Source organism: Myotis yumanensis, unplaced genomic scaffold (assembly GCF_028538775.1).
Source record: "Myotis yumanensis isolate MYYU_CA2020_CCGP unplaced genomic scaffold, mMyoYum1.0.hap1 SCAF_9, whole genome shotgun sequence".
Taxonomy (NCBI): domain Eukaryota; kingdom Metazoa; phylum Chordata; class Mammalia; order Chiroptera; family Vespertilionidae; genus Myotis; species Myotis yumanensis.
The window spans coordinates 25,733,719-25,748,802 of record NW_027223760.1 but is presented as its reverse complement, the minus strand read 5'-3'; the positions used below and the strand labels follow the sequence as shown (position 1 = coordinate 25,748,802).

At 41.1% G+C, this 15,084-nt stretch overlaps 1 protein-coding gene across 2 annotated transcripts in view; it reads left to right on the top strand.

Annotated features, from left to right (window-relative positions):
* CHCHD3 (coiled-coil-helix-coiled-coil-helix domain containing 3) overlaps positions 1-15,084 on the top strand; it is a 269,949-nt gene that overhangs the window by 216,493 nt on the left and 38,372 nt on the right. The window lies entirely within an intron of this gene.

The following is a 15,084-nucleotide window of genomic DNA, read 5'->3' as shown; positions in this document are numbered from 1 at the left end:
CCAGGTTTCACATTAAGTAAGGCATCATTCAGAATTTTCCCGAGTGTATAACTAGTGCTATTGTGTAACCTCTGTTGGTAGCAAAGCAAAAAAAAAAAAAAGGTGTTGTGACAGGTTTAGTTGAAAGATGGCATTGGGCTCTGACCTCCTTCCTTGCGCATGTTTCTGAGCATTTGATAAAATGATTAAACCACAAAGTGGAACGTTATTGCTTTTTGCTACCATGTAATTTGTGTGATAATGGATATTAGTGTTATTTTAATATTGATTAAAAATGTTTTTTAAAGATGGTTTGAGGTATATTCAAATACACAGAAACCTCCATTCTTCAATAGTGAATTATTTAGGGGCTGGAGGAAGAGACCTTCTAAGAATGGCGCATAAATCTCACTCTTAAAGGGTTAATGTGCTATCTTAAGAATTTAGACATAGAATTGCATGTAGACTTGATTTCAGAAGGTACACCATACAGGTATTTTTATGATTTTCTCTTCCCCCCTAATGATAAAGCAACAGTTTTTAACCTTTTTGTCTCAATACTATGAGAACCTTTGACTTGGTACCCTGGCTGTTTCTTCAATACAAGGTAATAGTTATACAAAAAACAAAAACTTGAGGTAAATCAAAGGAAATCACTTCTGACTAGGATGATCTAGGAAGTCATCATAAAGAAGATGTTTTAGATGAGGCTTAAAGTAGAGCTTTGGTGGAAAGGAAAGGTATTCAGAAGAAAAATCCACAGTTGATGCAGATCTTAGATAAGATCCTCACAAGATAAAGTTGGAAAGGTTGATAGGGTCATTCATTAGTTGTTGGGCTAAGAAGTGGGTCTTCATTTAGCAAGAAGTCTTTGACCAGGTGAGTACCTTGATATCTGTGCTTTTTTAGGAATATTAGTGAATGGGAGCTTTGATTAGAGGTATGAGAAACAAGAGCCAGAAGTACTAGATGAGAGGTCTCTATAAGTGAAAGAGAAGAAAAGAGACTGATGCAAAAAAACTCATTGAAAGATTAGACATGAATCAGTGATTGATTGGTGAGTTTGCTAGGGCTGCCATAGCCAAGGACTGCAGGCTGAGCGGCTAAAACAATGGAGTTTACTTCCTCACAGTTCTGGGGGTAGAATTTCAAGGTCAAGGTGCCAGCAGGTTGGTTTGTTCTGAGGCTTCTCTCCTTGGCAGGTAGAGGGCTGTTTCCTCCCTGTCTTCACATGGTCTTCCCTCTCTGCATCGGTCTCCTGAGTGCCCTCTCTTTTTATAAATCCCATTTGATTAGGGTTCATTCTATTTGAAAGGGCGAGGATTACACCCTCCATCTTACCCTGTGTCCTCCATTTTTGGGGTAGCCATGTGCTCAGGAAAGCACCTTCTTCCCGGAAGCCCAAGCCTCTGCTAGCCATGCCCAGGATTTCTTTAAACTAACCAATGACAATCAAGGGACGTGCATGCCATAGATATGACCACATCCTGTGTAACAAGTCCCGACTTGCGCCTGGCCAATCGGCAGGGCCCACAGTCATCTCCTCCCCTCACTCCACCCCCTATTAAAAACCCCTTTTTTCCCACGGGTGGACACTCTCGTCTCACCGTTGCGTCGGTAGAGGCTGGCAGCCAGACCCGGGTCTGTAATAAAAATAAAAGACTCTCTGCTTTTGCATCGGACTTGGCTGGCTCCCTGGTGGTCTATTGGGGATTTTGAAATCTGGGCATAACACTATTGACTTCATTTTAACTTAATGACCTTCATCCAAATATGCTTTCTAGCATACCATGCATCAGGACTTCAATATATGAATTGTGAGGGAGGGGACACAGTTCAGCCCATTCACCTGGAGAGAAGGGGCAAAGGAGAGGCTAGCTGCTAGACTCTAGCAGATGTGAAGATCAGTGGAAGCTGGATTTTCTAGAGAGAGGTAAAACTGGTTTTAGGGGAGAAGATTCTCTTCTCCCATGTCATTTAGCCCGGGCTCCTACTGGAGAATGAAAAGCTGCACAGCACACAAAAAGAATGTCATGAGGACTTACCTTCTCCAAGACAACATGGCCTGTAGGTTAGACTTAGTTTTAAGCAGAGCCTCAACAGCATTCTCTCTCTTATCTTTATAACAGATTATTCTTTATTATATCCTACTCTCTTCTGGCATAGTGAAGAATTTAGCCTTTTCCAAAGAAGGTCTTAGTACCCAGCTCCTGGGAGGTAACCTATAAAACCTTAGAATTTCCCAAGTGATAGAAGTGTCTTCTTAGTCCTGATGGGCCCCTCAGGCCATGTGCTGTCAGCCTGGCCCTCTGGGGAATTGCTGCTGGAGCCTGAATTCAATCATATGGGCAGTCAATTTAGTAAGCCTATGTCAAAGAGGCCCGAATGAAAGACCCTGAAGGGTAGTTGAACTTCTCTTGCTGATGCTATGTTGCATATTGTCAGGCCTCCATACCAGGAAGATAGCGACTCTTTGGTACAATGCAAACTGCTTTTTGAACCCTCCCAGACTCTGTCCTCTGTATCTCTTCCCTTGGTTGTTTCTCTGTATCATTTTCCATAAGTCATAACTGTGCATTCAATGGCTTTCTGTGAGATCTGTGAATCCTTTTAGCCAGTAGTCGAAGGTTAGGGTGGCATGAGGAACCCCTTGAATTTGCAGATGATGTAAGAAGTGCAAACAGCCCTGGCTGGTTTGGCTCAGTGGATAGAGTGTCGGCCTGCAGACTGAAGGGTCCAAGGTTTGATTCTGGTCAAGGGCACATGCCCGGGTTGCGGGCTCAATCCCTTCTCTCTCATCATTGATGTTTCTGTCTCTCTTTCCCTCTCCCTTCTCTGGAATCAATTAAAAAAAATACTTTTAAAAAAAGTGAGAACAGTTGGGGACCGTACCTCAGACTTTGTAGTTGGCTAACCCTAATACAAACAAAAACCCACGTTTTATATACTGTGAAGGACTTTTAAGAGCTAGTTTTTGCAGAGTAGCTTTCATTATATAATTGTTTTTCCAGCTTCTGCCTGCTAGACTGAGCTTCCTAGAATATTGTATTTTGATTTGCAGTGATTTCACTAGCTTCACACCTAGGAAGTGGTGGTGCTTGGGCTGTAAAGATGTATCTGTGCTCTTCGAAGGCACAGAGTTTGCTCAGCGAACTAGGTTTCTCCTCAGAAAGTTGGCCATCTCAGATAATCATCTCAGGTCACCACGACAAGGTCAGTCTCTCACGGAGCAGTGTACTGGAGTCCGTCCACTGCGTGACTGCAGCAGTTCCTCTGAGGGGCGAGCTTGGAATGACTTTGAGGAGAATTTAGTTCAGCTTTTTCTGATGGAGGGGTTCATTTGGGTGCATCTTGGTTACAGGAGTTGGAAGCTTTTTAAATTGCAACTATAAGGGTGAGTTATACACCTGATAGGGGGTCACACAAAATCTCTGTAAAGAGCAAGAAAGCTGAGAGCATTTGAGGCCGTGCATGGTGAACCCCAGTCACATTGATGCATCCTGCCATGAGAGATAATGGGGTTATTTTAGGGATGCTTAAATATTAACTCACACTCAGGCCCTGCGTTTATAGTTTTGGCAGTAAACCATTGAAACACTGTAGATTTAAGGGGATTTTTTCCCTATTTTATCAGTACCTCATTCCTTCTTAGAGCTCCTGGGTGGCTCATTCTCTGCCGAGTACTGAATGCACAGCTGTGAGGAGTCAGGAGGCCTTGCTAGCAGGGAACATAGAGTTCACCAGCGGAAACAAGAGGAAGGCGGAGTTTAAACAGAGCTTTTTACAGACACAAAGTTAGGTCTGCTGTGATGGGCTAATTACATCCCTAATATTTACCTTTTTTCCCCCAGGGGGAATTAAACAATTTGGAGATAAAGAATCTGTACTGTTTATTTGCCTGCAAGAACTTTTTGCCCATACTAGCTTTAAAATTTTAGCTTATATGACTCAAATTACTGAGCAAATCCAGCATATTTTACATCTAATTTTAATTCAACAGTTAACCTTTTCTTTTCCCAATCCAACCAGAACAGTCTTTATTAGCACTTTACATCACCTTTACCACCCTTTGTTATTATCTGTTAATTAGAGCAACTTATGGTGCTAGTGACTCATTATGGTGATGGTATCAGGTTATAGCTCAGCCTACTGAAAATTATGTTCTGTATTAATCCTTATTTTCTACCTTATAGGTGATTAATCAATAAAATGTCATAATGATGTTACATTGATAGTGCTTAGCACAGGTCTTGCACAGGTAAATGCCCAATAAATATTAGATTATTTTTATTATATTACATATTATAGGATAATATTTAGTTATAATATTATTTCATTATATCTACCTCAACTTATGAAACTATGCACCATAGGAGAAATTTCTGTATTTGTTTCCAAACAAAATCTAGAAGGTGTTGACTCGCCCTCTCTCCCCCTGAAACAACAATGACACAACATTAGAAAGAGTGCTCATCCTTAGAGAGCTCACAGTCCAGGGGTGACAGCACCTGCAGCACTTGTGACAGGATGGCACCGTGGGGCATATGTCACAGCAGGATGGACAGTGCCCGGGCCTGCTTCCTGGGCAGCCTCAGAACCCCCTCTCCGTTTGGAGTAGAGCCCGCACCATGCCTGCAACAGGCAGTGTTGTCACCAGTGTTACATGCATGCAATTTTTAAAATTTTTTATTGAAGAGTTATATTCTGTCTCAGAGCAAAAACTTTGCTTTAATACTGTAAGGTGCATTGCAGGTGTGCCATGCCGCAAGTTATTATTGAGGCACCAAAAGCCGTAGTTGTTGACCAGAGGGCTTGGAAAAATGAATGAATTTTTTCCATTTAGAGCATATAACACTGATATTTACAGGTTTTCTTGTTGAAACAGGCCCAGGGCATCTCAGGCGGTACGTAAGTATTGCCATAGCACTTGTTTTGATGTTCAGGTGCCTCAGAAATGTGTTCAATGTCATGATTTTGTGGGTCCTCCAGAGGTTTTGTTGTTAATATGCAATTAAACAATATTAAACAACATTCTCTAAATTATGGCTGCCAAGTACTGAAACTTAGTAATGAAATCAAATTACAAAAAAATTTCATGTAGAGCTGTACAAGATTCGTAAAATTAAAAATTTATAAAAACCAATATTAACTAAATATAAGGCAATATCAAAGGAGTGTGGAATATTTTTTTAAGTATATTTTATTGATTTTTTACAGAGAGGAAGGGAGAGGGACAGAGAGCGAGAAACATCGATGAGAGAGAAACATCGATCAGCTGCCTCCTGACCACCCCCTACTGGGGATGTGCCCGTAACCGAGGTACATGCCCTTGACCGGAATTGAACCTGGGACCCTTCAGTCCACAGGCTGACGCTCTATCCACTGAGCCAAACCAGTCAGGGCAGGAGTGTGGAATATTTTAAAGGCAGTGTAAACCTTGTGAAGACAATGTAATATCAAACAAATGAAAAGCATTATAATGACACTTTGTATTCATTCCCATGCTGTTCTTTAGGCCAGTTTCTACCTTTCAGAAAGGAAAAAAAAATACATTCTGGGAAGTGGCATGGTGCTTTCATTAGAGGTACATGTTTCCACGTGGCTTCCGTTTCTCCGAAGGATGAAGCGCTTGGAAAGCAGTGTGGTTCTATGCAACCGTAGGTGGAAGGCTGAGGACATTCCTGTGTGCCAGGTTATAGAAGGCACTTTCACGTTCATCCTTGAACAAAGTGGTCGAAACCTGACTTAAAATTGTACATTCTAGGCTATCCTTATAAGGCCTTAAAAGATTAATTACCCTGTGGAAGAAGTTTAGGCATTTTAGACTATCTGAGGAATGCTATGCAAAACTCCTACAGATAAAATGGGTTTTGTAAGTATTATGTACATTTAAAAGTTTTCCTTAAACTGTAAAATTGTTGGTGTTACTAGAGTTTCACTTTGGGAATACTGTTTTGTTTCTCTTTTGGGTGTGTGATTGTAATAGCTGTGCAGTAACTCCTCACTTAGCATCACTGATAGGTTCTCGGACTTTAATTGAAATACTGTATAACGAAACCGATTTTTACCATAGGCTAATTGATAAAAATGAGAGTTAAGTTCTGATGGCATATTTCTGGTCACCAAACTTCTAAAACTAAAAACAAAACCAACCTTCTGAAGACCCCAAACACTTCTAATATTAAACATTTCAAATAAATGTAACCTGTGCATTTAAGAAAGATTAATAAACACACGTAAGATAATGATTTTCCAACCAGTTCAGGGTTGTGGGTGGCCAGAGCCCATCCTGGCAGCGCAGGGTGCAGATTTGGGACCCTGCCCTGGATGGGATGCCCTTTCATGCAGGGGCACTCACTTTCCCCACCCCCAGTGACTCAACACTGGTCCCAGTGAACCTCACATGCACATCTCAGGGATGTGGGAGGAAACCAGAGTCCCCGGAGAAAACCCACATAGACGTGGGGAGAAGGTACAAACTCCACACAGACAGTGGTTCCAACCCAGAATTTATTTTTTCCCCTCATTATTGTAACAAAAAGACTGTGAAGAAAGTGCCATTATTCGAGGGCCAACTGTACTACAAATGAATTAGTGAAGCTGAGGGTGACACGCCAATGGTATCAGCAGGTGTTTCTCATGTTCTCTCTAATTATACATGTGGATCATGGACAATTTTAAGCAATGGTGTTTAAAGATCCTGCTTAATTGGCTGTAAAATAATTAAATAAGCTTTTGACTGGCAAATTTATAATTCTGTTAGATGCATAAGCCAGCGTGCCTGCATGTCAATGTGACTTCAGTTTGAAAATATTAGATTAATAGAACTAATTGTACTGCAAGTACAAAGTTTACTCTGATTAATCGTCTCAGAACTCTTCTAGAAGTTTAGGCAAGTAAATTTATGTTACTTACCTTTATGCTTAAACTTTTAATTAAAACTTATTTCAAAAGTTTGTGCTTTTCGGGCTTTCTATGCTTCTCTCTCCAGTTTTTCCAAAGTTGAGCTCCTGCAATTTTTCAGTGACTCCAGCTGCCTTATTGAATATCTTGGCTTATCAAAAAGATGAAAATTATATACTGTTGTACATGTATTTGTATCTGTAGCTGACAGGTACCCTGCACATCATCTCTAACACTTATTGATGTCTACTTATAACCTACTTTATGCTGCGTGAATGGCTATGGTATACCAAATGTACATGATAAATGTTTTATCTCTGATTCTCATTGATCAGCTTCTAAATGATCGAATGGTTTATCTCAGTAAGACACTAATTCACATTGATCAGATTCTAAATGACCAAGTTGACTTGGTTTCTGCTGAACACAAATTGTATTAAAACAACATTACTTGAACATGCTGCCTTTTCTAATGCAGGAGTTATGTTACCAGCAGTTACATTATAACTGGAGTTATTGCATTATAAAGATGTCTCCTTCATAATGAAAAGTTTACACAAGGAGAAAAGAATGTGATATTACAGGAGGAACAGGGCTTCGGGCAAGGATTGGGGCTTTTACTAATTAAATTCTACATTTGTACTGGGCCTTTCTTCCTCCTTTTTTAATTTGAAAGACTGCGAGCAGGAACTATAGCAGCTGCAGTGCAGGCATTGTATTCCCTGTGGTCCTTGGAGCCAGGTAGCATCGTGCTTAATTTAGTAAGAGACTTAGTTATTGAAGAGGCAGAATTCTGGGTAAAGTCAACAGACCTATACCCGCCGTGCTTACGCTTGGTTACAATAGCCTATTGAGAAGTTCCCGGCTATTTTTGTTGTGGTTTTGTTTTTTGAGCATCAGCTCACTGATGTCAACTGCTACAGTTTCAGGTACCCTCTAGAGTTGGTCCTGTGTGTTGCTGGAGGAAGGTTGCAATTCTGAAAAGGAAAAGCAGTGTTTAGGAGCTAACACTATACTTTGTATAGGAAGCTAATGGCAACGCCACATTCAGCTGAAACATGGCCTGGGTTCTTTAGAACAGTCCCATTCCGGGCAGGTTATTTATTACATCATTGACTTTTCCCTTTCATCTGTAACATGTAAATTGTAACTGCCACTCTCTTCAGGGCATTCAAGCTGAGAAGGTTTAAAAGTTATAAAACAAACACAAAAAATCAGTTGTCATTGATCCTTGTGTAAAAAAAAAATGATGTGAAGTAGTAGTTTCATTCAATTCTAAGACACTGGCTGCCATTTCAAGAATGTTCTAGATGGCATGGCAACCCCTTCTCTACCTCACTTGTCAAGTAAATCAGGGCATATGTAGAGAGTAGGCTGCCACCTTCCTGGTGCCCACATCCCAACTGCCTCACCAGTACTTGACAATATTGCTTATGATAGGCATGTATAACTGGTCAGTGCTGAGAAGAAAAGAAACTTTAGGCAATTAGTGTGGTTCTTTTTTTCCTCTTTCAGATCGGAGCCCTTCTAATCAGATCTAACTAGTTATTTTGTTTCATTTTCAATCCTTGGGTCGAATCAATAATAATAGTCTACATATTATTCTTTCTCTAAGGTAGCAGAAGTAAATGCCAAGAAACATGAGCAGCTCTTGGGAGTCAGGTTTCCATCTGCATCGTTTCTCTACTTCCTACCTGTTCCTCACAGCATTCCTCTCTACCCGGAGGTGTCTGCAGAAAGGGACGGGGCAGGTTGTCAGCTTTGATTGGAATACAGGGCTCACAAGAGCAGGTTCAGGGTTGTAAGCCATAGACAGTATTGTCCGTTTCACAAAGAGAACACACACTACACCCATCGCGTGAACATCTGTGGTTGGTCACAAGGTAAGGGGATCCCCCTGGAAATGTCCTCCTTCCTTCAGCAGTGAAGGAACCTCAAGCCGCCAGGGATAGTCAGAGTGGTCACATCCTGTCATAAATGCATGACCCAGAATTCTATTCTCTGTCCCAGCCAGGGCAGCAAGGCTTTGGGTTGCCCTGGGCATCTTCTTTACCTAATATAATCTATTTGTTAGTTACATGTAAAGTATCAAAACCAGTCTTGTTGCAGCCCTTAGGTTTGTGGCCATAAGCACCTGAATTCATGATTTGTTCCCTGTGAGATAACAAATCATTCTGTTTTCCCCTGCAGGAACATTAGCATTGAACTTTCTTCCTTAATCAATACAATCCATTAAGAATCTAGCATACCCTACATGGTTATATGAAATATTAATTACACACTGGTAGTTAGATAAATGAAGACTCTGCCAGAATGATAGCTTGTTTCTTTTCTTGTATTATAATATCTTAAAGGAGAACATTTTGAGTTCTAGGGTGCATGGAATTTTGGAATTCGTTTATTAAATCTTGCTTATTTGAGTAATTAACTAACTCCATAACTCCTGGTTCCTAAAAGATATTTCTAACTGGGACGGCTGAGTTTTTTTCCTCTTGCTGATTCTGGATAGAGTTCATTTACTTTTTAAAGGATCCAGTTGGAAATAATTTCTTTGATTTTCCTTTGATGTTTTCAAAGATGAGAAAAAATTATTTGGCTTTTTAAATGCCACTCGGCTACAGGTAGAAAGCAGTGGAGCTTGTAGGAAGGCCAACGAGACTTAATTATTGTCTGACTGATCCGCCTCATTCTTAGATGTCCAGGAAGACTTCTAGGAGGTAGGCTTTTAATTCTCTCTTTGTACCAAATTTACAGAGTGAACCATCTTACGTCTTGAGCGTGGTTAAAAATTGGGTCAAGTTATCTACACATAGGAATGGTAGCTCTTAGGATAGTCTCTGGGAAGTTGTATGGGTTCAGCTGTACTGTGATATCTTTTTTATGTTTTATCACTCCACAGTTGGATAAGCCTATTCCTAATGTGTTGCCTCTCCCTGCTTCCAACCAGGTAATTAACTTATAGATAAATGCATGTGGTTGTCCACTCATGCAACTAGGGGGTAAAACCAAGTACTAAAATTGAAACCAAACTTTCAGAAAAGTTGTATTTAAAACCTATTTCTGCTGCTCATTTGAGTGTATTATTACCAAATCTCTCTCATGGATTCAGTCTATCAAGGATTCCTAGGTCTGGCTCTTGATTTTTCTTAAGTGTCGGCAAACAAAATGCAAGAATTGATAACTTGAGCCTTATCATCATTAAAACATTCTGCTCACCTTAAGACACTCTTAAGTAAAGTTTAAAAATGGGCAAAAGACTTGAACAGACCCTGTTAATATTATTAGTTATCAGGGAAATGTGAATGAAAACCATTGGAATGGTGGAAATCCAAAACAGCTGACAGTAATGTTGTCCAAAAGGATGTGGAGAAACCAGCATTCTCGTGTTTTTCTGGTGTGGGTATAAATGTCTTGGAAAAACATGGTCAGTTTCATATAAATGTGAACACATTTGCTCTATGACCCGGCAGTTCCAGTCCTTGGTATTTGCCCAAGAGAGGAGAAAATACACATCCACTAAAAGATTTGCACACAGGAGCAGCAGGCTCTCTCCGTTGCTGGCCTTGAGGAAGCGAAGTGCCAGGAGATCAACACCTTCAAGGAAATGAGTTCTGCCCTGTGAGCCTGGGAGGAGACCCTGGGCAGAGGCCCAGCTGCCTTGTGGAAGCTCTGAGATAATAAATGGGTGTGTTCTTAAGGTGCTTAAAAAAAAAGAAAAAAGATTTGTACACATATGTTCATATCAGTTTTATTCATAGCAGTCAAACACTAGACACAACCCAGGTGGCCATCAATAAGAGAATGGACAAATGTGGGACATTCAGACAGTAGAATCCTGTTTAGCAATTTAAAAACACACGCACACCAAAAATTACTGATGCTTGTAACAACATGGGTGCATCTCAGAGACAGGTATGCAAAGAGGAGCCAGACAGAAAACAAGCCTACTGTTTGATCCCATTTATATGAAGTTCAAAATAGGGGCACTTAGTTTATCCTAATAGAAAGCAGAAAGTGGTTGATGGGGACAGAGGGGTCTTGACTGGAAAGGGGCACAAGCAAGCTTTCTGCGGTGTTGGGACTATTTGTTTTCTGGGTGACAGTTACACAGATATATATCATTTTTACTACAATACAAACACTTAAGTTTGTGTGTTTTTTAAATATTAATTATACTTAAAACACCCTGAATTTATTGTTAATTTTAACTAGGAGAAAATGCCCCAAATATTGGGAATACCCAACTCCTAACTGTCCTAGGTAAAATAAGTTTCTTCAGTTTAATCACAGTCTTAAGAAAATTATGACTTCTAATCCTATCCATGATCAGATTTTTCATTAGAATTTGAATCCCTTATCTTAATGTCAGGGCTATTCATTCAAGTGTGTTTCATTGCTATAGAAATAGGATTAATCCTTGCTTTATTTCTTTTTTCAAGAATTAGTCTTTTTTCCTGCCTTATTAAATTAGGTTTGCCTGTTATATTCTTCTTCTCATTAGCCTAAAGTCTTGTAGATAGGCCTGGTTACATTGTGAAAGTTATTTTTGATAAACGGATTTTAAAGGCAGTATTTGTAAATGAAACATGTGCACAGTAACTCTGGGACTTTTTAATGTAATCTTAGGCAGCAGTTTGTACATGCTATGTATTGAATCCTGGCCAAATGCTTGAAAACGTGTAAAAGCTCGCATCTTGGCCCTTCCCTACATGTTGAAACGAAAGCACACATGTTCCCATGTTCCAGTGCCGCCAAGCACACCCAGCTTGCTCACATGGCTGCCGGTGCTGTTTCCCGTGCCTCCTCGTTCGGTGGCCAGCAATTAGATTGTGTGTTCCTTTTGTGAGTGCGTGTGTCTAAATGCTGCGCATCTGCTGCATCCCTTGAAAATGGATAGATGCGCTCTTTAAGGGGAATCCTTGCTCCTGGCTCCTTTCAAAGTCACCCGCCACCCTCTCTGGATGAAGCTGGCAAGAAACACTGTGCAGTGACACATCTGGCTCTGTGCTCCCTTCTCAGTGTGTTAAACGTGCTTTGGAGGCGTCTTATAAGTACAAAGAAGTCAGTTATTTGCCAATTACTGTCTTAACACAAGAAAGACTGAGGGCTGCTGTTGGGCGCTGGGAGTGTGCGTGTGTGTGTGTGCGCTGTCCTTTGCTCTTTGTCTTGTTCTCTGTGCTTCTGAGATTACACAAATACTTATTTATTTGGGAGGCAGATCCCTCTATGGAAACTCTGAAGTCCAGCAGTCACACAGGCATATATCTCAACAAAGTTGCCCATGTGAGGGGCGCGTTCAGTGTGGTTTCTGATTGGGATTTTGAGGGTAGCATACACCTGTTTCTGCTTTCAGGATGAAAAATGAGTTGCCAATTACTGTCGACATGTTCAGACATGACACTTCATATGGTAGAAGCTTGCTCAGCCTGCTTTATGCTGGACCCCCAACTATGAAACCATCGGTTCTGAAAAGGGGGTGTGTTAGCAAGGAGGAGAGGGAAGAAGGGGATCCATCCTCGCTCCGTGTGACCGTGGGAAGGAGGCCACTGCCTCTCACCTCTGTATCCGGGCAGAGCTCTTGAACAAGATGAAGTGATCAAAGCCGGGTGCCAGCGCATCCTCGCAGTCTCATTACTTTGCAAGCTGCACGCCCAGATGCTGCTGTTCCGCATCAGGCCTCACTGACTTACATTCATAACACCTCCATTACAGCTCATTTGGTACCACCCGGAATTAACCAGTTCTTCCCTTTTCCTGGTGGTGTTTCTCCAATACAAAAGATGCGAACGGAAAGCTGAGCTTAACATTGCTGGGTGTAGAAGGCGTCTTGCAGGCATCCCGGTTCGTTGACAAGAAGCAGGAATCAAATGTTTTGTCACCACTTAAATCACTTGTGGTTTTCATTTGGTTGTGTGACTGTTGGTTTTTGGAAGTCTTGGAATTTGAAATATTGGGTTTTGCCAGTTTCATTGACTCCCCGGTCCTGGGAGTTCTTTGCAATTAGTGGGCACGTCCTCATTTGTTGGTTTCTTCCACCAGTGAAGAGCTCATTGACATTTATTTCAGAAGGTGTTGATGCGACGACTTTGCTTTGGAGAACTTAACCATCGTCAGTATCAACACAACTATCCATCAAAGGTCTCTGACGCTTCATGCTCTATGAGCACTGAGAACAGAAATCTGAGTATGAGTCCCAATCCTCAGTGGCCTTATATTGTGGAGATCGTTAGCTCTACTGTGGAGGGTCAGAACCTCATACAAGAATTATAACTTTAATATTTGTTCAAGAAAATGATTGAATATCTCACATATGTTCAGGTGGTTTCCATAAACTGAAATACAGAGAGGTGAAGAAAGCATGATGCATATACATGGGAGACAGATTAATACACACGTGACTAAAATGTGGTAAATGCTAATATAAGGGTGAAAACAAGATGCTGCAGGAATAGGGAGGGGAATCTGGATTGCAGGAAGAGGTGACTGGTGCAGGCTGTCTTCTCACCTAGAGGTTTTGTGAAGGTGAGAAGAAGGAGGATGGTTTTCATGCTAGCAATGGCTAGAATGGGCGTGGGCAGTGGTGGGATGGACTCTGAGGCCATCAAGGAAGGTTAGGGTCAGACTTTCAATGCCGTGTCTCGGAAGGCAGAGTTAATAGAGTTGTGAAGATTCAACCACAAGTTCTACCTACTTGGGAATATTTTTTCCCAATTACCCTTTAGATTATCACCGTTAGAATTGTCTCTTGAATTGGTCATTGTTCCTTGATGTCTTCTGTCAAATACACAAGCATAATATTTGGCACATATGTAAATATGTTTGTGTTTATAATATCACAATTTGCTATATCATGTTAATTACTAGTCTTATGTTAACTCTAGTGGCCCGGTGCACGAAATTCATGCACATTAAAAGGAAATTAATTAGAGGAAATATTTTAATATTGCTATTTGCCCTTTCTCTATAATAGAAGTGTCAGAGATGAAAGAAAATTAGTAAAATATGTATGAAAATCTCCCTTCTGTCAGAGTCTGGGGCACACCGTTGCCTCAAAATCACGGGAGACCCAGACCCAGCTGGCCCCACCTCTGTCAAGCCCTGCAAGGTCCCCTAGTGCTGGGCGGAGGGCACAGCCTCAGCTCCCCCGTCAAGACCCGCTGGGCAGGGGACGCAGCCTCAGCTCCCTCAGCTCGGTGTCGGGCAAGGGGCGCAGCCTCAGGTCCCCTAGTGCCTGGGTGGGGGGTGCAGCCTAAGGTCCCCTGACCCAGCCTCAGGTCCCCCAGCCCTGGCTCGAGGGCATGATGACCATTTGCATATTAGCTCTTTATTACATAAGATTATTAATATCCACTTGAAAAATGAGCTCATGTTAGCTGACCATTAATTATCTAGCAGAGGGAATGGGTCATAGAGAAAACAGTAGTTTTGATAAAAGGGTGGGGAGGATCCAGTTCAAGAAAGCTTTTTTTTTTACGGGATGTTGTCTGGGGGCATTTTAGCCGAGAAGGAGCCTTAGGCACTAGAGGAGCACTAAAAGCTGGCATGCTGGTTGGTCATTTTAGCCCCCTCCCTGCGGTCGATGTCATGGAATCCTCTTTGAATTGAAATGGTATAATATGAACTTTAAAAAATATTCCTAGCCATGAGCTCTTTAAATGGCATCCTAAGAATTCACATGGTACAACATTCTACATGTGTGGGAAAGAGGGTGTTAGAGGCAAATTGTATGTGGTTTATAAAGATAGCATTCATCTGGATGTATGATTTTTGGTTTATGTCTGTAACTGTGATTGTATGTACCCAAGTTATAGAAAATTAACTCATACATTGCTAGTTGATTATTAAATGAATCTTATAAGTATTCTTTCTCCTCTCCACTGCGTTTTGTGGTCAACTTTTGCCTTTTGATATCCTTCCTGTAGCTTGGTGTAGTGAAAATAATCTGAAAATTAAATTTATTATGGATATATTCCCCATGGTCCACACACATATAACTTCAACATATTCTTTGAAATAACTGCATAGTATTGTGTGGCATTGTTCTACCATAATTTAGTTGGCCCATCCCCTTCTGACAGGTACTCAGGTTGTATTTCAAATGAGTTTTTTGACTAGGTAGTGTTTTTTTCCCCTCAGGCTGCAGTGAAACAAGTTTACACACAGAACCTTAGGAACTGGTGTGTTTGTTTCCATCGCATGGAT